Source organism: Rattus norvegicus, chromosome 14 (assembly GCF_021556685.1).
Source record: "Rattus norvegicus strain SHRSP/BbbUtx chromosome 14, alternate assembly SHRSP_T2T, whole genome shotgun sequence".
NCBI classification, from domain to species: domain Eukaryota; kingdom Metazoa; phylum Chordata; class Mammalia; order Rodentia; family Muridae; genus Rattus; species Rattus norvegicus.
In genome coordinates, this window is record NC_141547.1 from 12,245,843 (window position 1) to 12,272,464 (window position 26,622).

General features: G+C 41.6%; 1 long non-coding RNA gene across 2 annotated transcripts; it reads left to right on the top strand.

The window, feature by feature from the left end:
• The first annotated feature begins 9,123 nt into the window (after positions 1-9,123).
• On the top strand, positions 9,124-22,611 carry LOC102554768 (uncharacterized). Of its 2 annotated transcripts, XR_015636879.1 has the most exons (4): positions 9,124-9,304; positions 15,364-15,421; positions 19,475-19,643; positions 22,297-22,611. It is a non-coding gene; the product is annotated as an uncharacterized LOC102554768 (long non-coding RNA). The 2 variants fall into 2 exon arrangements; XR_015636878.1 differs by lacking the exon at positions 19,475-19,643.
• Positions 22,612-26,622: the final 4,011 nt, after the last annotated feature.

Consider the following 26,622-nt stretch of genomic DNA (forward strand, 5'->3'; position numbering starts at 1 on the left):
ACCCATAATGTATACCTCGATGTCATCAAATCAGCTTCTATTAATAGTCGATGGTGGTTAACACAGAGATCTGCAAGTGGACAAAATACAGAGAAGAGACTGTAGGATGCTCAGTCCTAAATAGAATACATTTACTGCACCTCTTTCTCCAGAGCCGTAGGGATCATTGCAGAGGAGGAGGTAGAAAGATTACAAGAGCCAGAGAAGAGGATGACTACAAGGAAAGACTTTCTGGGCACAGCACAACAGCTGCACATGAGAACTCACAACCGTTGGGACAACGCACAAGACCTGAGTGACTCCAAACTGGATCAAATCTCTACATAGAGAGGGGAAGTGTGCACCAAGTCCCAACCCTAGCCCAGAATCTAGTGACAACTGTTGGCTACTGGGAGAGGAAAAGTCTCTAAGAGTATAGCCCCTAGTAAGCCGACCACATTCCAGTGGAAGGCCACACATCTAAGACCATTGGGGCAGCACCATTTGATTGGATTGAGAAGAAAATGTCACCAAGTTAGATGAGTTTGAGTAAAACACATATGAAATTCTCATAAAACTAGTAGAAGTATTTTTAATGAAAGTGACTAACAGGCTGGCAATAGGCTTTTCTAATGTGCTGAAAGTCCTAGGTTCAAATAACACTGGATTACTTGTGTGTGTGTGTGTGTGTGTGTGTGTGTGTGTGTGTGTGTGTGTGTGTGTGTGTTGTGTGTCCCAGAAATTGTACTCAACTAAGCCATCTCACAAGAAATGCAGAAAGTGACTAACAAAGGCTAGAGTACAGTAGAATATTCTAGACCTTAGCAATGACCTAAATAGGAAGGGAAAGAAGCCATGACTTTAGTCTGTCTCATGAACATCACTTATGACATGATTTCCAGACAGTAGTAGCCATGACTTTCCTAAGAACCTACCAAACTTTCTTGGTTATTGTTTTATAAGTTTGCTTAATGTCAGTTGGCAATCCAAATAATCCAGGGACAATTCAGCTGGAAATAATAATCTCAGAAAAGCAGCAGGATTTTGGGGGATGCTTTCTGATGCAGAAGAAAAATAAAGATGAGACCCATCCCATGCTGGAGGGAGAAAAAAATTAACCTGGACTGTGAGGAACCTTCTAAAAACAGTTGTCCCTTTTTCTTTTTCTTTTCTTTTCTTTTCTTTTCTTTCTTTATTTTTTTTTTTTGTTCCTCAAAGATGTATGGCACAAGTCTTGTGGTCTTCATCCTGGAAACTAGACTTGTTAACTGTTTGAGAAAGTAGCTGAAAAGTGTTACTTTGTAGCTTCTGGGAACAAAGTAACCAAATGGCAAATCCAGTGTGGCTAAGCCCATCCCTACTAGAACTCTCAGGTGAAAATAAATTCCCTTGCCATTTCCATGTGCTCACCCACACACCCTTGATCATCCTACGGAAATGGTAGTCATCCTTTCTTCTCCCCTTCGGTGTTACGCTATCTGTGAAGTTTTGCTTGATGCTCCCTTATATCCTGAAATAGTTCTGTTTTTCTACATCTGCCTCTAGTCAGGTTCATAGAAAACTGTATGTAGGTCATTTGCTTACAAGACCAAGAGTCACTTTCTGTTATAAAGAGGCTGTCGCATACTCAATAATGCCCTAGCATGGTAAAGCAGTGTTCCCGAGGCCTGAGGATGCTAGGAACTGTTTCAAATGTTCCATGCAAAGTACCAGGCGACACAGGAAGCACTTAAAGCAAATGGCCTTCTAAAGCCACAGGAGAGCAAGCAGAATCACTCTAGCCCCTCTAATAAGCTTTGCTCAGCTACCGCAGGTCAGCTCTGCCCATATGTAGCTGGCATAAGTTACTTAAAATATAAGAAAGCACACTTCGCCCTTATGAGCCCGTGTGGAGGAGGGGAACACAGTGTGAAAACATCTGAGCGAGTAACTCAATCCACCATGATGCCACGTAATTAAAAGTAACTTACTAGAAGAATAAATGAAAGAAGGAAAAAATCGAAATAAATCCAAAGGTAGTGAAAACTAGATATACACACATTGTTAAAATAAACAATGGGGAAATCACATTGTTTAAATTCCTCTTGGATAGCCTTTGTTCTGTCCTTCCAGGGACTTGTGTCCATCCCCATTGCTACTGTATTCAATTATTGTGCATTTAGTAGCCCAGCAACCATGAGTCCTCTCTTTTACCGTGTGAACACTGGATCTCAATGGGCCTCACTAGGCTGGTATCAGTGTTGGTGTTCTTTCTGGAGATTTGGGAATAAAGTCAGTCTGTCTGTCTTCTTTCCTCTTTCAGCTTCCAGGTTCTGTACACACGTTGGTTCATGGCCCCTTTCACTTTCAAAGGCAGTGATGTCTCCTCTTCCTGACATCCACTACTTTCTTTGTTCATATTTAAAGGACCTTCTGATTATACGGTTCTGCGGAGATAATCTGGAGTCACCAAAGCTAACTTTATCCAACCAATGGCCTTAATTCGATTCGCATGCTCAACTGTCCTTTGACACAATGCCTCACATCTCCTCCAGTTTCACAGAAACGTAGAGGGACCCCTCTGTGTGCTACACAGCAGTGACCTATTCTAGGGAGACAGCACAGATCCCATGAACTGTTCTGGTGTGAGCTCTATGACTAATCAGAAATAATAAATTGGACACATTCCTCAAATTTTCAATTATTTCTGGTAAAGTGAGTAGGCTGTCCTCACTGATCCTTACTGCTACTTTCAATTCAAATCTTCCCCAGCCCGTGAATACAGTACATCTAATTAAACCTTTGAGTTAGAAGAGATTAAAACCTAATTCATCACCACAGAAGCAAACACTTAGGAGAGAGCCACACAGTGTTCTGGAAACAATGGCAGGGTCATCATTAATGATTTCTGGGGAGTTATCTGGGTTTCATGGAAAATTCAAGCTCCAAGCTTACACCTACAGAATAAGAATATAACCAATCTGGGTCATGAAGCCAGCAAGGGAGAGAAAACCATGTGCAGTGGTGACAAATAATTGTGTATTTTACAGGCAAAGAGAAACATTGGTAAATGTCTTATAAACTAAAATATGATTGTCTCTCTTGTGTGTTATGAAGACAATACTGGGATGGCGGATAGAATTATTTTTAGTCACCCTGCTAATTATCATTAGCTTCCTGGCTTCCAGGGTTGCATTACACTAGCTTACCATTCAGATATCACGAAAATACTTCTACAAAGCCTCAAAATTTTGATGTTTGCCTTTAGACTTACCAGATTTAGGCTTACTTAGATCTGACTATGCCAAAAAAAAAAAAAAACCCATTTATTTAGAATAAAAGCATATGTTAAACTCTTATAAAATCTCAACTTTATAAGCTGAGAAAGATCACACACATAGATGGCATTTAAAGAATAATCATTCCAATCAAAATCACACGGAGCACCAGGCTGAGGGAGAGCTCGCTGGGTTCATCTAGCACCTAGATTCCATTTCTACATCTATGATTATTCGGTTTTTAGTAGTTAGAGTCCAAATTCTTGGTTATCTCGCTGCTATAATTAATTTCATCGCATCTCTAGTTGTAAATAACAGGAGCGCATCATTCTCATGGAGTAGCTGACCTTTGGACATGGATAATATTTAGATAAGATCATACCCTTCCCACCCCCTTCATCGTATGTGCCTTGATTTTTTTGTTTGTTTTGTTGGTTTTTGTTTGTTTGTTCGTTTGTTTTTTATAGAGGCAGAAACTGAGTGGTTAGAATACTCTTGAGAGTATTCCTAGTAAGAGCACCAGTGGAAGGGGAAGCCCTGGGTCCTGCTAAGACTGAACCCCCAGTGAACTAGACTGGGGGGGAGGAGGGCGGCAATGGGGGGAGGGTTGGGAGGGGAACACCCATAAGGAAGGGGAGGGAGGAGGGGGATGTTTGCCCGGATACCGGGAAAGAGAATAACACTCGAAATGTATATAAGAAATACTCAAGTTAATAAAAAAAATTAAAAAAAAAAAAAGAATACTCTTGAGACAAACCATTCCCACTTGAGCCCGAGTCTAACTCTGGGCAGCTTAAAAACTACATCCTAGTTTCTTTATCAATAAAGTTGGGTTAAAAATAATAGTTCAAAGCATCATTAGACACATCAGATGAGGTCACATTTTAATATGCTTAAAACCAACACTGGGAAATTGTCAAATAAACAAGCCAGATTGCCAGATAAGTAAAAGAAAAACTTCAAGAGTAGGATTTTCCCATTACTTACACCAGAATACAGCCTAAGTGAGGACCTTCAGAGTATGGTCCTTTAGTTCCTTCTCAACCTCAGGCTTTGTTCTTCTCTCTACTTTGCAGCTCGGGGTCTCAGAATCACACATTTTCTCGGGAAGGCACACCTGAAACCTTGAACAACACACCATTCAGGAAGCCATTCTCAACTCTCCTTGAGCAGTGAGTAACTTTTATAATGTTTGCTTCTTTCCTTTTTTTTCCTTCTTCCTTCCTTTGTTCCTGCCTTCCTTCCTTTCTTCCTTCCTTCCTTTCTTCCTTCCTTCTTTGCTTTTGGCAGGATCTGTCTACCTAGCCCTGGCTGGCCTAGAAATCACCATATGTACCAAGCTAGCCTCAAACTCACAAAGATCAACCTTTCTCTGCCTCCCGAGAGCTGGGATCAAGGCATGCTTCACCCCAGGCATTGAGAAATCATTTCTTTATGTGTAAGTTCCTCTTACCAAAGTCCTCTAGCAGACAGTTACGATTTACTTTCATTTACTTTTAATATCTGGCTCCTCGGGCACCGCAACATGACTACCAGTCAGTTGTGAATGAATGCGTGATGAGTGAATGAATGAATGAATGAATGAATGAATTGGGAAAAGCTAAATGAATGATAAATCACACTAATTCCTGCCAGAACTCCACCCAGTTGAAGATGATGTCAGTTTAGTCTGGGAAGTTAAAGAACAGTAAGAAGAAAGCAGTAACAAAAGCAGGTCAATGTTTTAAAATGCCATACCATACTTGTTCTACATTTCATAGTTTAATTTTAAGGTTTCTTCATATGGGGGAATATTTTTATTAAGTAGTGCATACTCAAAGCCATATAAAAGTGTTTATTTTAAAATACTTTTGCAAAGTCTCATGCCTCTAGAAAACGTCCCATAATAAGAACTTCTGCAGACCAACACTGGAATTTGTGCTTTAGTTTTGAAATTCACCGAGAACTACCGTTGATGTCCTCATCACATTGGAAACTGAGTTTTCCTGAAATTGTAGCAGATGGACAGGACAGATGATGTTCTATGTGTTTTCTGTGTAATGGCTTAGAGCGTCTTCTTGTTTTTCTGTAAATTACTATCATGAGGTCTGCAGGACTTCCACCTTTTTCTACCCTCGATTTCAGCCACTTTGCTCTCATCAAGACTCCTTCAACTCAGGAAGCTGGTTCCATGGATTACTTCTTCTCTCCTTTGTATCTTGAAATGTTCTCCTTCTGTTGACTTCTTGCTCTGGATAGAAAGTCTTTAGTCAAGGAGTAAGGAGGGCTATGAGGGAGGCGATCCCAGGGAGCTGGTGGAGAAACAGCATTGTGACCCTGAGGAGGGGAGACAGCATTGTGACCCTGAGGAGCAGAATAGCACACAATCAAGTGGCTCACTTGCAGCTCCATTCTCTCAGGGCAGAAGGTGTGGCTTAGAGTGGCTCCCATATATACAATAACATTGTGATGGTTTGACTGTGCCTGGTCCAGGGAGTGCCACCATTAGGAGGTGTGGCCTTGTTGAAGGATATGTGTCACTGTGGGCATGAACTTTGAGATTCTCCTCCTAGCTGGCTGGAAGACAGCAGTCTTCTGTTTGCCTTTGGAACAAGATGTAGAACTCTCAGCTTCTCTAGCACCATGTCTGCCTGGATGCTTCGTGCCTTGATGATAATGGACTGAGCCTCTGAACCTGTAAGCCAGCCCCAATTAAATGGTGTCCTTTCTGCCTTGCCTGGCCTCAGTTGCAGAGTATGCACCTAATCTTGTAGAGACTTGAGACTCCAGGGATGGGTATGCCCCGGGGCATGTGGGCACAGAGAGGGGGAGTACCCTCTCAGAGGCAAAGGGGAAGGAGAATGGAATGAAGAACTATGGGAAGGGGAAATGGAAGTGAGGCAATGTCTGGAATGTTAATTAATAATTAACTTAAAAATAAAAACATAAATGTAAAGAAATCAAAATAAAATAAAAGATCTCTCACGCTGTCAAATAAATAAATAAATAAATAAATAAATAAGTGTTGTCCTCTATAAGAGTTGCCTTAGTGATGATGTCTCTTCATACAATGGGAGCCCTAACAAGACAGACATAGTGAGGACCAAGGGAACCTGGAAGGGCACCATTCACATATTCACATTTATGTCTCATTTACTACTCCACTTCCTCCTTCTGTTAGTGTCTGTCATTTCTCCTCCCATTCAAGCCAAATAAGAATAAATTGTATTTATATCTTTGCTTCCTTTGTCTCTTCCCCCAGGATGTTGCTGGCTGGACACATTTGTTGTCAGCCTCTCTTAGGCTCTCTCCTTTCCAAGACTCTACTCAAAGCAAACCATTAGACACTGCTGAGCTCTTAGTTTATTTGCTTCCTATATTTGGCCTCCTGCAATTTGCTCTCTTTAAGTTACCCATCTCATTCCTTTTCATCCTGAAAATGAATCAAGAATATATGACATTCTGCACCTCTATCAGTCTGTCTCTGTCTCTGTCTCTCTGTCTCTCTGTCTCTCTGTCTCTCTGTCTCTCTCTCTCTCTCTCTCTCACACACACACACACACACACACACACACACACACATCAGAAAAACTAAAAGGGCCTACTTGGGGTAAAGCAAGGCACACATGTGGAAATCTCATAATAAAATCCATCAGTTGGGCAAATTAGTTAAAAGAAAAGGAAATCAGGCACACAACAAATGAGACTGTCCACAGGAGTGTTTCGATGTTCCCGATTGTACTGTCACAATGACCTTGTGCACAGATGCTCTCAAAGGGGACACTACAGAAATGATGAAGACGGCTGTCTGGAGGACTTCTTAGAGAAGAAGAAAATAGGAACACAAACAGCTTAAAATCCAGGGTGAGAGAGAGAGATCACTTGACAAACAAGACGTAGTCACAGAGTTGCAAGAATCTGTGGTTAGGAAAGATAACACGTGACCAGAAGCTTTTGCTTCCCCAAAGGTAACTTTTCCAAAATACAGACATGCTCTTGAGTAATCCAAAATCTCTTTTGTGCAGAAGTACCTTTATTTAGAAAAATATAAATGAAGGCACAGTTGGTTACCTTGGCTCTCACTTTGCAAATCTATACTTCTTCATAGTTTATTTCTATTGTGTGTTTCCATCATAATAGTGAGAAATATTCTCACCTGTTCTTTTAAGATTATTATGCAAAATAAAATCTGTCAGGTAAGCCGTAGGAACAATGAAGTTGCCACCATAGTCACATGGTGAACTGTTTTCAACCTGAGCAAAGGAACCATCTTCAGGCAGAAACCCACAGGTTGAGAGCACTTGCTGCTTTCGGAGAGGACTTGAATCCAGTTCCCAGAATCCATTTGGGTGGCTTGGAACTCTGTGTACATCCGACTTCAGTGAATCCAGAAAACACCCTGCGCTGACCTCCGCAGGCATCCACACACGAATAAAATACACACAAATCTTTAAGAAGATAACCTGTTGACATTGTGCTTACAGCTGGCTGTTCCAGCAAGGGCACTACAGAGTCTTCAAAATAAGGCCGAGTCCTCAGTGTCACTTTAGATGAACAGAAGGGAGACAAGCAGGTGTAAAGAAAGGTGAGAAAACTCAACACAAGTGAAAGCGAACCACCCCCTCTCAAAGCAAGACATTGCTGTTAAAACGCTTCTCACAAGTACTCATGAAATATTAGAAGAAACAAGTCCCGCTTGCTGAAAGCCTACACAGCCTGCACTTTAAATACTAGATGTTAGAAAAAGAAACACGTTTCCGATCCTCTCCAGCGATCGCCAAGTAAAAGTCGCATCCCATCAGTAAGACCCACACGGTTGACAAGCAGAGCTCCTAACCCCCCACGAAAACTTTCTCCTAGTCACTGAGGAGAACAAAAACCGCTACTTTTCTCAGTGCGGCACTTTTTAATTTCTTATTTGTCTTGAATAATTGGAAATGCAGCAGTTCCCCGTAAGGCCTGCAAACCGAGTTATTAAATAAACGACAACAGACCTGGGCAGCAGCGGGCCGTGGCGAGGAACTATTAACACTCACTGTGCAAAAACTAGCTGGCTGGGTGAGCCTGGCACTGCGCATGCTCACTGGGATGGTCGTTAGCCCCACTTTATAGCTGTCAGAAATAATATATGTTATTCAGCCCAGACCTGGGCTCTGAGGTAGGAGCCGAAGAATGTTGGTGGAAAACATGGAACACGGTGGGAGAAAATCCTGCTTGAAAATCTGACAAACCAAATCCGGAGATGAGGGGAGGGGTGATTATCACAATAATGGAGTATTAAGGTGTAATTTTTAAAAATTACAAATTAATGTCAAACAATGGATACGCATTCGACCCGGCCTGAGAGGATTGTGACAACTTATTAAACCAGCCCACAAATAACACACCTAATTTTTCTAAACGTGTCCTCCCTCCCTGTGAGTCTCTGGAGTATAAACACTGCACGGCATTCATTCTGCTGCTTGGATCTTCCATGTATTCTGAAGCTCGGGTGAGTTTAAGAGCCCCGCGGTTGTTCACGTGACAGTCCAGACAGTTCAGGGATTGGAGGATAGAAGCAGCCAAGCCCTCACTGAATAGAAGCCCAGTCTACCGCATCCAACTGCCCCCCAGCACCTCACAAGCCCTGTGGCTCCTCTGCTCTTATCGCCATTCACCAAAACCTATCTCACTTGACTTATTTAACGCTTATGTTTAGGATGCTGGCACGTCTAAGAACATGCTTCCTCCTTTCCCCACAAGTCTTTGATGGCTTTTTTTAAAGTACTCGTTTCGGCTTGAATAAATAGTTGTTCAAAGCAGGAAAAGAAAGGGGAAAAGATGGCGACCAGAGTTCTGGATCTCTCCATCTCCCAGGAGGCCATCTTACCCCCAGAGACTTTATGTACACTGTTAAATATGAGAGAGCGATGATTCTCTCATCTGATGAATTAAATGTCAACTCTGATACTCCCGTTGGCAAGAAGAATCTTGTCAACAACTTTGGATTCCTGAGCTGTTCTCAAGCATTTGTCTTCAGAGTTACTAGGCTAATACTTGGAGTCTACTTCAACACATGACATCATTATCACGGTAGCCAGGCGCAACAGGTACCTCTCTAATGGATTTATTGTCTTTTTAAAGAAGTTTCAATATGTTGGGGAGACAGGGAACATGTTTGAGAGCGAGTAGGCTTATAGCATTTTTAATGCGATGTTTCCTGAACAGCAACTGACCTGAAATATCTCCACATGGATCATATGCAACCTTTAACAAGACATTTCTCAAGAAAATGGCACCCCCCAAACACATATATGTGTGAGGACACACACACTATTCACACACAAAACACTGTTTTTAATAGCCAAGGGCGCTTTGGCACAATGCGGGGCGGTGGTTGTCAACATAAACAGATGGTCAAAGAAGTGGGCAAACACGTCGTGTGAACTAGCTCCATAAATGAAGGCTTTTTTTCATTTCACTCTAAATGCCACACTTACTTAACCAGCTTTTAGACAAGATGATACATGTAGCCAGTTGGAAAGAGTTCCCTGCCAGGCTTCTGTGTTTTTATGACAAAATTAAAAGTTCACAGATGGAATAACTCAAAGCTAATTCTTACAGAGTTTGTTTAGTTAGAGTGGGGCGGGGGAAAGAATACCATATTGCTTCAAATGAAAGCCACATCTACAGAATGACAGACTTATAATTGGTGAGGAAAGACATAGAAATAGCTTTTACAAAAAATAAGTCTGTCTTTTTTTTTTTAAACAAGTGGAATTATTTACTCATTGAAATAGCAACTTCCTTCAAATAATTTGAGGATCATCTATAAAACCCCCATTTCCAAACTCAGCTCCAAGCACACTTCCTTTAGGATCACAGTTTCCACTGTTGTGTACTTTTCCAATAGGCATCCTCCCATTACATTCCCATCAGCATTATGTCTAGAAACACACACATACAGACACACACATATGTACATGTAGACATATACACATAGACATGCATACACACATACACTAACACACATGCATACAGACATGCATACACAATACATACACGCATATACACATGTACACACATAGACATACACATACATACACATATGCACATTCACACACGCATATACACATACACATGCATATACATGTACACTCACACACATACACACATGTATTCACAGACATATACACATACACTACATACACACACGCACACTCACACATGCATACACACATGCAAACACACATGTACACACATGCATACACACATGTACACACAGACATAAACACATATACACACAGTTTATGCATATGATTTCGGTAAGGAAAAGAGAAGTGTAGGATGAGAAAATGAGAGAAGAATCTAGCTTGGCATTGTGTGTTGTGAGAAAGATTTGAGACTTTAAACACATCACCATTTTCTTTAGTAAGGAAAATGAAACCAAACATGTCTAAAACATAGAATGAATACAATACTACCTACCAGATGAAAAATCAAAAAGAATTCAAAATGAAGGGGAAATCTCTTACAGTAGCCATAGCAAGTGAAATGTGACCCGGGCTTCCAAACTTAAAAAAATAATCAGGAATATAAAATATAACCACAAAAACTAAACTTTAAAAAATACATAAATATGTAGTGTTTTCAATGTTATAAATGTTCATAAGTACAAAAATAAAGGATGGTTTCTTAGGGTTGCCACTGCTGTGAAGAGACACCATGACCAAGACAACTCTTATAAAGGACATTTAATTGGGGCTGACTAACAGTTTGAGAGGTTCAGTCCATTATCATGGCAAAAACCATGGAAGCATCCAAGAAGCCATGGTGCAGGAGGAGCTGAGAGTTCTATATCTTGATCCAAGAGCAGCCAGAAGGAGACTTCCACAGAAATCCAACAGAAGGGTCTCTTGAGCATAGGACCTCATAGCCCACCCAACAGTGACACACTTCTTTCTCCATCAAGGCCACGCCTACTCCAACAAGGTCAAACCTCCTAATAATGCCACTTCTCATGGACCGAGCATTCTAACACATGAGTCTATGCAGTCCGAACCTATTCAAACCACTGCATTCCATTCCTAACTGTCATAGACTTGTAGCCATGCATGCAAAATATTATTGGAGTGAAAGTGGGGTCTCACCTGTAGGCTTAGGAGTGAGAGCAGTCCTGGGAGACCAGCTCTCTCTGGGTAGGATTTGGGTTCAGAGGGCTGGAGCCTTACCTACAGAGTACAGATGGAGACAGGAAGCTTTAGTCCAACTTTAAAAACCCCCAAAGTCTATCACAGTTTCAACGGTGTTAAAAGTCCAAAGCTCAATGTCTCTTCTGAGAGTCATACAATCTCTTAACTGTAACCCCCTATGAGATCAAAATCAAAAAGTAGAACACATACTTCCAACATCTCAGGATATACATTTCCATTCCAAAACATCATAGTAAGGAAATACTGGACCAAAGCAAGACCAAAGACCAGCGGAGGAAACTCCCAACTCTGCATCTCCATGTCTGAGGTCCAACTCCTTTCATATTCGTTGACTGCAACGTAATTTTTTTCTTAAGCGCTTTTCCCACTCTCTGTTAGCAGCTTTCCTCAGCAGATACCCCACAGCTCTGGCATCTCTAACATCTGGGGTCTTCAAGGAAACTTCAACTTCACAGATTCTCCAACATCTGGGATTCACACATGATCTTCTAAGGTCTTCAGTCACTTCTCCAGCTATGCCCTCTGTAGCACTGTAGGCTCTGGCTGACTCCATTCCACTGCTGCTGCTGGTTTTGGTTGTTATCCGGTGGTTCTGGCATCTCCAATACATTGGTTCCACAACCAGGCTATGCTTTCACCAATAGCCTCTCAGAGGCTTTCTTCATGGTGCCAAGCTTCAACATGGCCCCTTCAGTTCTGGGCTTTCAACTGATGTTGAGGCTGCACCTTCACCAATGGCCTTTCCTAGCCTCTTGTAGTGCCATGCCTTGGCTGCTGTCCATAACCCTGTTATGACTTCAAAACCGGTACCACCTGGGTAATTCTTACACATTACCAAGTCTGGCTGACAGTAAGGCATCTGTCTCTGAAACACAGCTTCTTTGTGCTCCAAAGATATTTCCCTCAGTGATGCTGGTCTCTTCTTAATCACCACTAATTTCTTAGTACCAGCTGACCAGCATCAATTGTCCCAATAACCCCTTCTATTCTTGACTCTAAAGCCAGAGCCATATGACCGAAGCTGCTTCGTTCTGATGCATTCTTGGCCCCCTTATTCTATTATGTTCTTCACACAATTTCTGTTTTTAGTGGGCTGACTTTGAACTCTTGAGATCTGCATGCCTCTGTCCTCTGAGTGCTCAGATTAAAGATGCATATTATCATGACTGGATATAAGCTAATTCCTTTCCACAAAATCTAAGTTCTGGTTTGCAGTTCATTCCAGGAATAGTCAAGCTGATGACTGAAAATAGGCATCACAATCCATCCCTTATCAATTCAACACAAAATCATATCTCCTTATATCCAAATGAAAACAATAACCAGACCATAATAACACCTAACATGCTATAATAGCCCCTGGTTCAACTGCACACATAAACATTAAGCTTAGCTGGATGAGGTCTTGTTCCGAAATCTTGCAAAATTTAGCTCTATTCTACTTCTTGGTGCCCCTTCAATCCTTAAATTATACATTTTATATTTTTCCTCTCTGAGTTTCCCACACTTGATCAAAATGGTCTTCATAAGAGTAAACAATAGGACAGGATGTTTTGAGATTTCCTTCCTCAATATAATTCATTTAAATCTCTTCACTTTAGAGAAGGCGAACTCTTCAGACAAGGCAAATAGCAGCCACATTTTTCTCCTCTGAAACCTCCTGGTCCAAGTCTCCACAGTTCAAATCACTCTCAGCACCACTGTCCTCCATGTTCCTAGGCGGCTGGTCCATTAAGCTCTACCTAAACTATTCAACTTATTCTCTAATCCACAGGCCCAAAATCCACATTCTTCCAAACAAAAGCATAGTCAGGCCTCTCACAGCAGTACCCCAGTCCCTTAGAGTTTCATTGCTGTGTAGAGAAATGACCAAAGCAACTCTTATAAAGGGAAACATTTGATTGGGGCTGGCTTATAGTTTCAGAGGTTTAATCCATTATTAACATGCTGGGAAGCATGGAGATATCCAGGCAGATAAGATACTGGAGGAAGAACTGAGTTCGACATCTTGATCTGAAGGCAGCCAGGGGACCTCAAAGGCCACCCTCACATTTCCTCCAACAAGGCCACACCTACTGGAACAAGGCCACACCTCTAACTAGTGCCACTCCCTGTGGGTCAAGCATTCAAGTACACGAGTCTATGGAGGCCAAACCTATTCAATTCACCACACAGGGCTTCTCAAAGCATAAATATGTTAAAATGAGTCTCCTAAAATAAGGATTTTTTTTAATTTTGAGTTTCCAAACTTCTTTATGAGCGAAGTTAAATTTTTGAAATGAAGTAATAAACATCCACTATCCTTAGATGTCACTAAGGATTTAAAAAAAAAAGATATTCCTACTATGTATTTCAGAAACATTATCTTTATGTAAACTCTATTTCCTACCTGCATAGCAAGCAGTTAAGACACTGAAGTTAAGAGTTTTCTCCTGAAAAGACTTTGTTTCTTATATTCAGCACCCTTGAAATTATGCCTGAAACCAGGGCGGCAACCTTTTCACAAGGTGACATGAAAGCAATGGAGGCTAGAAGAGCAGAAGTCTTCCAAGGTGTTCTGTGGGGATCACTTGCACAGTGCCTGATGGGCTGTTAGGATCTTGGCCATCGCTTTCACAGGCTCTGTGGTTGGAGAGGACGGTGTCTCAGCCACAAGAATGAGAACTGGATACCAAAGAAGCACCTTCTTCAGTGCTATCTCCACAGCTCCACAGTAACTCTGCAAGGTCAGGGTCCTCGTATACAATTATCTCCTCAGTCTATAGAGGACAGGATGCAGCAGCCAGCAAAAAAATAAAACAAAACAAAATAAAATAAAACAAAAATCAGTAGGCGTTTGTTGAATCATCAGTTGGATAAAACAACCTAAATATTTAATAGACACATCACAGTAAAAATTATAGTTTGTAACGGGTTGAATTTTTTAAGTGTAGCAGACAATAATTATTTTGTGTGTATGTGCAGTCTCCGTTGGCAGTAGTTCCAGAGAAATTGCTCTATTCTTCTCGTAAATGCATTCCTTAGGATGGCAGGAGGAAGGCTCATTAGTCATTAGTGCATTCTCAAGGTAGCGGGAGTTAGCACATGCCAAGCCTGACCTCTCTAAACATTTCCCGTCTTACATTTGAAAGAGAGGGATAGAAAGGCACCGCTTTCCTCCCTAACCTTCACACTTTGATCCTTTGGTTAATTGGGGACAATCTCTCTTTTTAACTTTGCCAAATATCGCAGGATATTTTCAGTAAATGTCACCGTAAATTGAAAGCCACATTAACATAGTCGACGTGTTTCCTTTTTTGATCCATGGAACAAACTTATTTATTGTTCTGTGCTTCCCCCATTAGTACTAATTTTCCAGGTTGACTAAGGGTGTCAGGAAGAGGGTCTTTTAAGATTCTCACCCTTTAGCCTGACCGGGATTTTAATCATTGCCTTAGATAGACAATAGAGATTTTTTTTTAATGCCTTAAAAAGAAATATGTTTGCTAGTAGTCTGACTTCTCTGCGCCCTCATTATGCTTGTAGTTAACATTGCAAAAACGATTAGTTCAGCATACTGCTAACACACAAAAAAGGAAGAAAAAAAAAAGTGTCTTGTGGCCGATAACCTCTCAGGCATGAGACAGTTCCTGCTTTCACAGCTCTTACCTGCATCCTGGGATGAGCATTTGATCCTATCCTTGTTTGGGGCTTTGCCTATGAAATTGGGAGATCATCTGACTCTGGATTTTCTATAAAACTTAGTTCAGAGAGCACGCATGCTGACGCCCCTCAAGATGTGTTTTAGTATTTCTGTTCAGATACTTTCTATGGAAAATGTGAGAAAGCTGTGAGAGAATTGGGGAAATAGATTTTAATAGCAGTACATTTTAAAGAAACTACTTACACGTACGTCAACTTCAACTGCCCCTCCCAGCATAAAACTCATAACTGTTTGTTTATTCACTCTATACCAGGCGAAACCAGAGGACACAGCACAGTGGCGAGGTCTATAAGGAAAGCCAACAACACAAGGTCAGAGACTCATAAACTACAAGTCTGTTAAGCAAGGAACTTGACTGCGATGAGTCCCTAGAGTAACATTTCCTCTTAATGGAAACTGCCTTATGGTCTCTTGGTCTCCTTGCCGTTCACTGTAGTTAATCATGACCACAGCATGTGCGAATAATTTCTTCTTTGAACTTCCAAAAATGTGAAGGAAAAGTAAGGACTGCCCTAAATTTCTACCCCAAACTTCGCAATGTCCCTGAAGCACCAGGATACAACCTGAGTTGTTCAGAGAAATTACCCACCTAGGAGAAGAGTCATGGGGTGTAAGCAGATGACAGGCAAAGGTGCCTCCCTAGCTAATGTATCTATTTTTTTAATATAGAACAGAAAACCGTGTGCTGTGGACCAGAGGAGTTGACAGACATGCTGTGTGTCTATGCCAAGGTCACGGACAACGCTAGAACTCAGGCACACAGCCAGTTACATAAACTATAAATTTGTGATCTCATAAAATGTTTTTGTCTTCAGAGAGAAAGCACATGTACCATATATGTGTGTATGCATATATATACACACTCTCTCAGATATATGAATATGGATATTTCTCTGTCTTATATTTAGTTTCCTCTTAGTATAACACATTTCCTCTTTTAAAGGGTAGAATATAAATTTTTTTAATTAGTTTTTTTTTTTACAATTCACTCATTAACCCTTTCCCAGTCTACCCTCCCACAGTTCCTCATCCTGACCTCCTCCTCCATCTCCAAGAGGATGTCCCTGACCCCCCAACCCTCCACCCACTCCCTGGGGACTCAAGTCTCTCAAGGTTTAGGTGCATCTTTTCTCACTGAGGCCAGACCAGGCAGTCCTCTGCTGTCTGTGTGTCGGGAGCGTCGTACCAGCTAATGTATGCTGCCTGGTTGGTGGCTCAGTGTCTGAGAGATTTCAAGGACTGTTATTCTGTTTCTCCACACATCACGACAAACTCCATCATCTCATCTACAACACACAAACTCAGTATCAGCCCAAAAGCCAATCTTGAGTGGGAACAAATATGTTCTGGCTGTTTCGTCTAGGTTTCCACTTGAAACAGCAGTTTTCACTCTCACTTTGCTACTTCACTCAAAGTCTCTGAAGACCACACGGCCTTCCATACTCACACAGAAAATAGCAAGGACTCGTTCCCGTAAAATGGTCTTGCAGACGATCCTTTGAAACCCGTGTTTGCGGATCAGGATGCTTCAATTAATAATCTCTTAGAGTTTTAGGACAATTCAGACATGCGTACTTCATTGATTGGTAGTTCTAGAATTTCAAATGGGGAGGGAGGTTCTTTTCTGCAGTCCTTTTCCTTATTAACCCTGCATCTGAAGCATAACTGGATTACTCCTCACAGCTTGTTCAGACCGTCTTCATAAATATCCCATGGTCACCTGCCCAGGGGTGGCGTCATTTGCTACGGTCTGCACCCCGTCCTGTTCTGCAGGCTGTCTCTCCGCTCTGCAAAACTGCCATGCGGTAGCAACCACTAACTAAGAATATTCCACAGGCTGTCCTACAAGTCAGTCTCATGAGGGCATTTCCTCAACTGGGCTTCTCGCTTCTCAGATAACCCTAGCTTGGGTCAAGTTGGCCAAAAAGCAGACAGAGAGATAGAAGGACGCCCTCTCAAACAATTAGAGGTGCATTTGACTTCTTTATTAAAAACACCATGAAGAACACTGAGTTATGAACTAAATATCATATGAGTTTTCACCTACGCATGATCCCATCATACATGTCTTTATGACAAAAACCTTTTTTTTTTTTAATTAACTTGAGTATTTCTTATATACATTTCGAGTGTTATTCCCTTTCTCAGTTTCCGGGCAAACATCCCCCTCCCCCCTCCCCTTCTTTATGGGTGTTCCCCTCCCCATCCTCCCCCCCCTTGCCGCCCTCCCCCCAACAATCTAGTTCACTGGGAGTTCAGTCTTAGCAGGACCCAGGGCTTCCCCTTCCACTGGTGCTCTTACTAGGATATTCATTGCTACCTATGAGGTCAGAGTCCAGAGTCAGTCCTTGTATAGTCTTTGGGTAGTGGCTTAGTCCCTGGAAGATCTGGTTGCTTGGCATTGTTGTACATATGGGGTCTCAAGCCCCTTCAAGCTCTTCCAGTTCTTTCTCTGATTCCTTCAACGGGGGTCCTATTCTCAATTCAGTGGTTTGCTGCTGGCATACGCCTCTGTGTTTGCTGTATTCTGGCTGTGTCTCTCGGGAGAGATCTACATCCGGCTCCTGTAGGCCTGCACTTCTTTGCTTCATCCATCTTGTCTAATTGGATGGCTGTATATGCATGGGCCACATGTGGGGCAGGCTCTGAAGGTTTTCCTTCAGTCTCTGTTTTAATCTTTGCCTCTCTATTCCCTGCCAAGGGTATTCTTGTTCCCGTTTTAAAGAAGGAATGAAGCATTCACATTGTGATCATCCGTCTTGAGTTTCATTTGTTCTAGGCATCTAGGGTAATTCAAGCATTTGGGCTAATAGCCACTTACAATGAGTGCATACCATGTGTGTTTTTCTGTGATTGGGTTACCTCACTCAGGATGATATTTTCCAGTTCCGACCATTTGCCTACGAATTTCATAAAGCCGTTGTTTTTGATAGCTGAGTAATATTCCATTGTGTAGATGTACCACATTTTCTGTATCCATTCCTCTGTTGAAGGGCATCTGAAAAACCTTCTTTTTTATTTTTTATTTTTTTCATCTTTATTAACTTGAGTATTTCTTATTTACATTTCAATTGTTATTCCCTTTCCCGGTTTCAGGGCAAACATCCCCCTAATCCCTCCCCCTCCCCTTCTTTATGGGTGTTTCCCTCCCCACCCTCCCCCCATTGCTGCCCTCCCCGCAACAATCACATTCACTGGGGGTTCAGTCTTGGCAGGACCAAGGGCTTCCCCTTCCACTGCTGCTCTTACTAGGCCATTCATTGCTACCTATGAGGTTGGAGCCCAGGTCAGTCCATGTATAGTCTTTGGGTAGTGGCTTAGTCCCTGGAAGCTCTGGTTGCTTGGCATTGTTGTTCATATGGGGTCTCAAACCCTTCAAGCTTTTCCAGTTCTTTCTCTGATTCCTTCAACGGGGGGGTCCCATTCTCAGTTCCGTGGTTTGCTGCTGGCATTCACCTATGTATTTGCCATATTCTGGCTGTGTCTCTCAGGAGAGATCTACATCCAGCTCCTGTCGGCCTGCACTTCTTTGCTTCATCCCTCTTATCTAGTTTGGTGGCTGTATATGTATGGGCCCCATGTGGGGCAGGCTCTGAATGGGCGTTCCTTCAGTCTCTGTTCTAAACCTTTTCAGTAAATCCGTACACATGGGTGAAGACACTCACAGCGCAGGCACTGAAGGCACACCTGGACCAAGCTCACTCTTCTCCCTCCTCCCACTCCTACTTCCTTGGTCTCTCAGCAGTATCCCACTGGCAACCTTCTTTCTTCCCTTCCCCTCATGGGGTACAATATAAGCCTTTTGATTTTGTATTTATATTAAAACTTTTAGCATAATGTTTTAATTTATTCCTTAAGAATTGGTTATCAAATGCTGACTGGTCAACGCCGAGAACATACATATTAGTAACATTAGTCATACAGAACAGGCTATATTTAGGAACATATATGCACACCCACATACATATATGCATGCAATGAAAATCTTTATTTAAAAGGCCATGGGTTTGAAAGAGAGCAAGGCAGGGGAGTATATGGGAAGGTTTGGAGGGAGAAAAGGAGGAGGAAAAATGTGTAATTATATTATAATGTCAAAAATGGAAAAGAATAATTTGATACAACATAATTTAATCATTTCTCCCCACCCCCAACTCCTCCAAGATCCTCTCTAATCTCCCCGCCCAACCACCTTCACATTCCTTTCCTATTAGAAAAAAAAATGAAACCAAGCAAAAGAGGAGTGCATAGAATCCAATTTGTGTTGGCCTATTCCTCCCAAGCATAGGGCCTGTCCTGAACTGTGCCGTATATACAGCCACTCTACTGAAGAAAACTGATTTTCCATCTCTATCTATCGCAAACAGCCCCTTGCCATTGACAACCTTTTGACTTGGGGAATCTGCATAGCTCTGTGGTGTTCATCATGGTGTGTGCACACGTGTGTGGTTCTTCTTCCCTAGACTTCAGACCCCCGAAAGCAGGCTGTGCTTCGACTGAAATGGCATGTCTTGCACCCAGCCTAGCACACAAAGAGTGAGTAGATTCTAACCAGGTGAGCAGTAGGCTCATGGCTTATAGTTGTTCTTCCTAGCAATCTGCTCCAGACTGATCGCCATTTGGATTATTCCTTAAACCTTATATCGAACTGTCAAAAGAAGCATTTGTAAATATACAACCAACTTTGTCTAACAATGTATATGTTCATTTCTGGGAAGATATTAAATATCCTAAATTTAATACCTATTATCTCCCACCAATTAAACAATTATTAAATATATAATTTATCAATCCCATAGTTCATATGTCAGACTTATACCACCTCTTTTAAAATAAAAAAATTTCTGAGATTCAAAGAATGCCTTATGATTAGAAAAGAATAAAACTAAGGAAAAAAATCAGACTTTGATTATACTCATATTTCTGGACCATGGCAGTCAATAAAGGAGATTTAAAATATGAACATTCTATGATGTTCATTGATATCATTATATAATGTATATGGTGAAAATTAGATCAAAAGATTACTAAATGTCAATGCTCAAAGGACGTTTTGCACCATTTGTTTCTAAGTTTTCTCAATTTTTATCCTTCACACTTTGCTCTGATGCACAGAACATTCCCCAGGCATGAGAATAATCGTACAGAGGAATCTTTTCAAATGTTGTTTATCCCTCTGCATATTAACCTTAACTCTTCATAAGATTGTCATCCAATTCTCAGACGTTATTATAAAACCTGGCCGCAATCACAGAAAGACAAGCAATACACTTTGCCTTTTGTCTAAGTTAAAGGAAATTTTTTTTCCCAAGAAACCAAAGTATTTGAACGAGACAACTAATTATCACTTCCTGGGGACAATTCCCTTCACACAATTCTGTCCTACACTCTCTGTTCTCTACAGGGTACACTGACCACTTCCGCGTTCTATAATCATAAGTCTTGTGTGATACACAACAGATTTGAGCTTAGTGTGAATCCACTTAATTGTATGATCATTTACATGCTATTAATATTAATCACATTCCTCAGATGAGTTAATTAGTGTCCATTCTCAAAAACAGAGGCATACTGAACTTCTGTTTTCCAGTGTATGCACAAAATGATGTTTTCTCTCTCCAACATGTTAATTTCCTTCTTCAGGTTTATACAGCACTTCTAGGTTTATCTGATTAGTTTGGGGAGTATAATAATAATAAATATTTACATAACATATTTATTAAATAAATTTTATTATAATGACCAGAACAACAATGATGACAAAACTGGAAGCCTGAGAGTGTGAGATAAATCCCTAGTTTAGATAAATCTCCAAGGATGAATCAACTTTAACCAAAAGATAAAATTGCTCCAGAATTACATGCTGGAGAGGAAGTATCTTTGAATTATGTACACATTGCTGGAGTGAGAGCAGCTGGAATTATGGAGAAAGAAAACCCAGCATCCAGTGAGAGCCTTAGGCACGGCTTCTATCATGAAGAAAACAAAATGCCTTTGGCTGACTCCACAGGAGCTCACATTGTATTAAATGTTATCAAAAGGAACAGGAGATAATTATAAGACTAAGGAATAACAGTGGTGCTGATCTTCGGCAGTGGTCGCCTCTGAAGCGGCTGCCTACCCAGTCTGTTGAGAGCCGAAGTTAGAACTCTCAGCTTCAAGGTCTCCATGGTATCAGGAGGAACGCAGGAAGAGCTGAAACGTGCATGGGGGCCACCGAAGGAATGGGCTGGTCTACCAAGGGTAATGAAAACATCATTCTCACTGTTACGAAGCAAAAATTACAGATTGAGCAAGTCACTCATTGGGTATTAATACTGAACTAAGCTTTGTATTTTAAGGCAGGGCTGGCACACTGACTCGGTTGGTAAATTACTTGCAGTATAAGAGTGAGAGTCAGAACTCTGATCTCCAGTCCCCACAGAGATGTCAGGAGGCAATACTGACCCATCTGGGATCCCAGCACTCCAGAGACAGAAACAGAATTCCTCAGGGCAAGCTGGCTAGACAGATTAGTTGAATTGGTAAGCTCTGGATTAATTGAATATATAAAATGGAGTAAGAAAATACTGGACAATTAACTTCTGACCTCCATATGCATGCACACATACATGTGTACCTGTAGACATATGTGTAAGTATGTATGTGTGCACGCACACACACACACACACACACACTCACACACACACACACATACACACACACAAAGAGAGAAACACATCCCCAAACAATCGCCCCCTGGTTCTCTCTCTCTCTCTCTCTCTCTCTCTCTCTCTCACACACACACACACACACACACACACACACACACACACATACACACACACAAGGACAAAGGAAAATGTAGGCCTGACTGGTTTCCTCTCATCTCTATACCTGCAATTTCCAAGTACACTTGAGTAATTGGGGATGCTATGGTTCAAGGAAAACAGTGAGATAGCTTAAATTTTTCTCTTGATAGCATCTTTGGTCCTTAATTTCTTCTAGGTGACATTATTAGTTAAAAAATGACAGGAGTTGGGTACATAAGCTACATACCAAAAAATACTTTTAAAAGCTTATGCCTAAAATTATAATGCACAATTATAATGCCTAGATCCTTGGGGTTGCCAGTACTCATCGTTCTTTGAGAGGTTGCTTGAATGCAGGCATGGTTTCTTGACCACAAACAGGATCTCTTGTCTTCTAGGAAAGTAGATGCACGTGCAGCTTCAGGATGGACAGACATGGAGTGGTAGAGACCCACCTAGCCAGGCAGATCAATGGAACCAACCCTGTGCTCATCGGATTGAGAGATGTCACAGCTATAGTCAGGAGTTCTGGGAGCAGAGCTACCATCTAGAAACAAGGCAGCAATCAGCCACAAACCACCATGGCATCTCATGACTTCCCTGGTGCTTAGATGTTCATTTGCTGGGGATTTGGGGATTTTCTGGTGCTAAAAGAAATGTTTCCCTTTTCTTTGAAGGAGACTCTAACTTAATAAATAAAATATTTAAATATTTCCTTTTGTAGATTATTTGCATTGTGAGAAAAGCCTGTTTCTGCTTGCAGCTGAGTTCCTGGATACCTTCTGCCTTTGTGTAAATGCACACATTGTTTGCCTGGTGACTAATGTGATCCCCTTTATTTAGCACTCACAGATTTTTTTTTTTTTTGGTTCTTTTTTTTTTTTCCGGAGCTGGGGACCAAACCCAGGGCCTTGTGCTTCCTAGGCAAGCGCTCTACCACTGAGCTAAATCCCCAACCCACAGATTTTTTTTTAACCACCTTAACTAATGTGCATTTTGATCTATGTCATGCTTGATGTTTGAAGGAAGGGGACAACTACTAAGTGAGCTATTGCAACCAGTTGTAGTTTAGCCGTTGGTCATTTTACTTCTGCATCTGGAGTTTTCGAATGTAAGTGTTCTTGTTACTTCCTCTGCCATCTATGTGGCCTGCACCAATGGCCTGCAACCTGAAGGAACAGCAACCACAGAGAGAAGAGTATTTATATCTTCTAAAACTTAAGTTTTATTGTTCCCAGTAATTCACAGCCCACAGTCTTTTATGGGGCTTTCAAAGATATGGATACATTCAGGGAGTGAATTAATATTCTTAAAGTAATTCTCTATTCCCTCTTCTTTCACAGTTGTTTAAAAAAAATCCTTAATATTGGGAATATGCCACACTTAACAACTACATAAGCAGATATCAAAACAGTTCCTAGTGTCAGTTTTTACAGAAATTGCACTAAGATTTCGTCTTTGAAACAATTTGAATTTCTCTTCAAACACTAATGCTATTTTCTCAAATTATCATAATTTATCTAATCTACAGTACCCGCCAGATCGCCCACCCCCATTTTCAATGCATTATTCTCCACAGAAGCTTGTGTGCCTGTAGTACCTGACCAAATACAAACATGGAGTCAGATATGGCAGTCAATAGACTGTTCAAGAACCCAGACCTGAGCAAAGAGGCCAGGGGATGAGGAGAGAGCCTTCTGACTAGCTAGGCTTCCTGTGCAATAGATCCCCTCCAGAGACTGGGACCCTAAGTGACTACCCTCAAGGAAACTCAAAGGCATTGACGTCATTGTCCAGTCTCTCAGGCCAGGATCTTCCTAACTTCGGAGCCAACGTAGTCCAAGAAGTCTGCAAGTCTGATTTAATCTATAAATAGCACCCCTCCTCGTACATATTCCAAGTGAAAAGAACTAAAGCCATACACAGATCTCAGCACTCAGTACTAGGCATCCCCCTCCACCGTCCATCCACCCTCTGTCCCTAACCCAAACACACTGAACACTTCTCCTGCTCCCCTAAGTTCTCAATGGTTGAATCGTCTCTGTCCCTGGCTGTCATTTCCTGAGGAGTTCACCCGGATGACTACACCCTCTGGTACCTGTTCTCTTTCCAAAGCCCCAGAGAATTTAGATCCTGAGCTGCATATGTGAGTATGTAGTAATTTGTTAGATAAATATTTATGGGACACAAACTCTACACCACACACTGTTCCAGGGTTTGAGGGAAATGGTAAGCAAAACAGACGTCATCCTATGAAGAGTAGCAAAGTAGCCAATTTCAATGTAGCTCATTTAAACACGTCCCAGTGAGACCCTACCAGCCGAGGAGTATCACCACCTTCTGTTAGCTACTGTAGAGCCTGGCTCAGTGCGTGGCTGATTGAATGGTTGGAGACACACTGTAGAAGATCACCATTGCCTGGGTCTTTACCCTTGTCTGACTCCTCCCACAATTCCTTCACATCGTGTTTTCATCTAAACCAAATTGCTGATGTGCTATTTCATCTCTTATGGGGTGGGGGAATTGTATGCGCCCCTGTCTTGTTAGAGCCTCCATGCTGCCTTTGGTTGGTTACACTGTCCAATATGAACTAAGAGGAGGAAGTATGTCCTCCGAGAGGAGCAGAGTAAGGAGACAGGACTCTGTTGGAAATCTGTCAAGTAGGTTTTTAAGCCCTGTGTCTCAGCATGCCTAGTTGTAAAAAAAAGGCTTAAGTGAGGGTGTCTTCAATACATTCTTTGCCTTTAAAGATTAATTTTTGTCTTTTAACTGTGGGTATAGGAGGGGGAAGGTATGTGCATACAAGTTTAGGTACCCAAAGTACAAGAGAGGGTATCAGACCCCATGGAACTGTCATGACAGAGCCCTGATATGGGTGCTGGTAAATGTTCTGGGGTCCCTGGGAAGAGCTCCATGAGCTCTAACTGCTGAACTATGTCCACAGCTCCAGACAGGACTAATGGCCTTTTTAAAGCTACTGCTCTATGTGATTGCTTTCTATTTAGCTCCAATAATTCTTTAAAACTACCTGAATTATTCTGACTTATGATTTTTGGTCTTAAGAATTAAGAATGAGGTAGGTAGTTTTCTTTTGTTTCGATGCTTTTAATTTTCTGCACCCCTTCAAATACTGTTCCTGAATAATTATTTAAAGATAGCGTTAATAAAAATAAAAAACTTAAAAAACATTAACTGGCAATGAAGTAGATGATTGTGTTTCCATTAACCAAATGCCTGGCTTTATCAAGTGCTTAGAGACTTATTTTATTTGAGAAAGCAAAATTAGTCAATGCATCAAACTTGGAACTTGAGATAGGGTCATTTATCATAATAAGGCTTTTATTACAAATTGGATTTTCAATCCTGTACTTTCAATCTCTTGAAAAGTAATCTACAGGAGGTCTTGTACCACCTCACCAGAGAACTCAATGGTGTTTAATTCATTTTTCTTAGACCTTCTAGTATTGTACCCAAAGATGTGTTGTACATAGAGGCCCAATGGGGGGAAACCTACCAGTCATGCTTGACTCATCTTCCTCTGCTCGCCACACTCTTACGTCACAATAACCAGGACCACTCAGCCCACAGATGATTAAATGCCATCACCTGGTCATGGCTGTTTAGAACCCTGTCAACCGAGTTCAGGAGAAACACAGTGTGCTTCTGTCTCTACAGAGGGCAGCTCTCCTAGTGCTCCAGGTAATGCTGCGTCTCTCACATTGGTGTAGTCTAAGTTGCTCCCACAAGGGCAACTGCTAATGTGCTTGCGCTTTCTGGTTTGACTCTGGTATTCACACCCAGCTCAAAGGTTAAACATTTGGTACCCAGTAGTGCTGCAATTTTGGAAGACTCTAGAAACTTTAGTCCATAAAGCTTAGCTAAATAAAGTAGGTCACTGAAGTATGTCCTATATCTTGTCTTCAGCTCCTCCTCCTCCTCTTCATCTTCTTCTTCCTCCTCTTCCTCCTTGTCTTCCTCCTCTTCCTCCTTGCCTTCCTCCTCTTCCTCCTTGTCTTCCTCCTCCTCCTCTTCTTCATCATCTTCTTCCTCCTCCTTTTCCTCCTCCTCCTCCTCCTCCTCTTCTCCTTCTTCTTCCCTCTCTGTCTCTCTTCTGTCACATACTCTGGCCACAATGCTGTTTTGCCCAAATGCATGGGGCCAGGCAGGAAACTATCATCTAAAATCATTTGTCTTTCAAATAATCTGTCAGATATTTTCTGTGACAATGACACAAGGCCTAACAACAGTGGGATCCCAGATTTGCTTAAGACATCAACTCTAACATGCTGACCCCTCCTATTATTCTTAAAGGGGAATGAAAACTGAGAGGTACCTGCCAAGAGTTCTCGTGAAACAGCTCTTTGTTCCCAAAAGAGCACCCTGACGTCACGGGCAGAACTCTGTAAGCAGGCATCAGGTTTGCAGGGAGTACATGTAGGATGCTAGAGAGTGGCCAAGGCAGGCAGATTCAGAGCCAGGGGCCTTTAACTACTCCTGAATGAAAGACAAATGGAGACCTAGTCCTACAAATCTGAGATCCTGGGCTTTCATACAGGGTCTCTGGCATGATGACTCTTCCTTGTTTTCTGAAAGTGTCTTTATCCCAAGAAAAGCATAAGATAGGCTGAACAGTTGCCCTGGTAACCTTGATGACCATGTCTCTGCCCCAGTTGGAAACCCTTCATCTGTATGCATGGAAATGAATTTTGAGTGCTGTGTTTGGA